The sequence below is a fragment of the Miscanthus floridulus genome, chromosome 2 (genome assembly GCF_019320115.1).
Source record: "Miscanthus floridulus cultivar M001 chromosome 2, ASM1932011v1, whole genome shotgun sequence".
Classification (NCBI taxonomy): domain Eukaryota; kingdom Viridiplantae; phylum Streptophyta; class Magnoliopsida; order Poales; family Poaceae; genus Miscanthus; species Miscanthus floridulus.
The window spans coordinates 61,841,009-61,843,494 of NC_089581.1; positions in this window are offsets into that span (position 1 = coordinate 61,841,009).

Sequence of the window (2,486 nt, forward strand, 5' to 3'; positions counted from 1 at the left end):
GACTCATATGAATAGTAAAGGTTGTTCTGCGGGTAAATTAAGGAAATCTTCTGGGACCCCAGTGAAAAAACATTTTTCCTTTTCTTTTTCCTTATATGCATATAATCGGCTAAACTTTGAAAAATCATAATAAATTGTAGAAAAATTATAAAATAGCAAATGATGACTTTTTGGAATCCTTGAGAGTAGATATATGCAGTGGAGTCATAATATGATATGTGTTAGTATAAGGTTTTTGCTGTTTTTATTTATCTATGTTAATTAGGGTTTTCTAGGAATAAATTCATATCTAAAGTTGTGGTGCTCTGAAAATTTTATGGTAGGCTAATGATGCTATGTGTGTGCCGTGGTCAAAATTTCATGGTCATTGGATGCAGTACGTTTGAGTTATTGATTTAACTTGTTTATGGCTTGATAAATAGTTTTAAGTAAGTTATAATTTTTATGTAGGTGTAAAAATATGAAATATGGTTCCTTTGCCCTTGCATGGTGATAATGTGGCCTGAGAAGCCCTAATATGGCTATATGATTATAGAAAATAATGATCTTTAGATTTATCTTATTCTCACATGTTTATTAATAATTAAGATTTGTCTTTTTCATAGCAATTAAATTATAAAACCTGAGCATATGAAATCTATGTAGTAGCCATGTTTTGATAATATCTACCACTCATAAAAGTCAACCCCAAACTAGTTGTTCTCATATAGTACTAAAAATAATACATATGTTGCATTATTAAAGTAGAGGATGAATGTTGTGAGCATATACATGTATTTATTGTCATGTGATGCTTCTAATAGCTATTCCTACACGTTATGATCATTTGAATATGATTTCAAGATGTTTGGGGTAGCATATATGTCAAGAATATGTTAGTTTGTAGCAACTAAATGATAGATGAATGCAGTATGCCTCTGTTATTTGGGCTGCATGTATAATTTTGGTTAAGCAATTGATTTCGTGGTGATAATGATGTTTTCTATGAATGTGTTCAATACCAAAGTTGTAGATAAATGTCTTATATTGCTTGTCCTAAAATTTCATGATTTTAGTCCTGTAGTTTTAGGAGTTATAAATTTTACAATTTTGCTATCAGCTTTTGCATGTGCTCCGAACAAATCTGAATGATTGTATTATTTGGCTTATTTAAACATAGAATAATGTATTAGTGATAATAGGAGATTTGTAGTGATTTTCTTAAGATTTCTAAAATGACTAAGATTAGTGTTTTGGTGGTCTAGAACTCTAGTTATGCATCTCTGAATTTACTGTCAGTTTTCTATCCTTGTCTGTATAGATCTGAAATATTGGCATATTTGATCATGTTAACCTATGAATTAGCTTTTAGTTGAAATAACAAAGTTGTAGACAATTTCATTAGATTTCTAGAAATTCTAGGATCACCTTTGTTGGATAACTATATATCTAGTTATGGTTAAAACAAGTGGCTATTGTACTGCTACCCAGAATCTGAGCATGTACCTAAAGTTGTTTGCTTCACTTTGCATTGCTTTGTATGCTTGTTAGTGTTAGCTCATGACACTACTAGAGTTAAATTGATCTACCTGAGGTATCATATAAATGTGTTATATAATGTTGGTCAAGCACGTAACTAATAAATGGTCATGTATGCATGTTGCCTCAATGATCTTGATGCATGTTTTGCTAGAGCTTTAATTATGTTGGTGTCATTCACCGCAACCCTAGTTCTTATGTGATACTAGGCTTAATTAGTTCTTGATTGTTAATGTAACACCCAAAAATTCTACTATAAATTAGCAATTTATTCTTAACCTTTATTACATTTTCTAGATATTTTTTTAACTTAGGCCAAATAATAAATATTAGATAAATAAAATATACTATAAGGATTAGAAACAATGATTGCTGCATTCATGCCGAAGCATATGTTTTTTTTGTTTGGATGAGTGTAGGGTTAGATGATTTGAAGTTGAATTCAAATCCCATTTGAATTTGGCTTAAAATTGAAAATAGAGGAAATGGAATTGGAAAAATATTTGGTTTTGGAAAAAAAAAATCATCTTCTTCCATTCTGGCCCAACCTAGGAATCAGCCCAGTTCTATTTTTTTCCTTTCCCCTGCCCGCACTGGCCCACGGGCAGCCCAGTAGCGCTCTTCCTCCCCTTTCTATTTTCCCCACACCGACCTGCTTTCCCGCGGCCTTTTTCTTCTTACCGCACGCGGCCAAGTCAGGTGAACCAGCCCACTCGGTGGCCTGCCCCGCACGCCCGTGCACGGCCCGCTCAGCCTTCACCACCCGTGCGCCTGCGCCGCTCTCTTTCTTTTCTCCCTCACTACCCGTGGGTCCCATCCGTCAGCACCGCCTCCTTCTTCCCTTTCCTTCCCCCGCGCGTGTTCTTTCCTTTCTTGCTTTCGGTAATGGCGCTCCTGTATGGCAAGCCACCGCGCCGTCGCCCACAGAAGGAAAGCGGCAAATCCTGCCCACATCCGCCCGCTCCCTT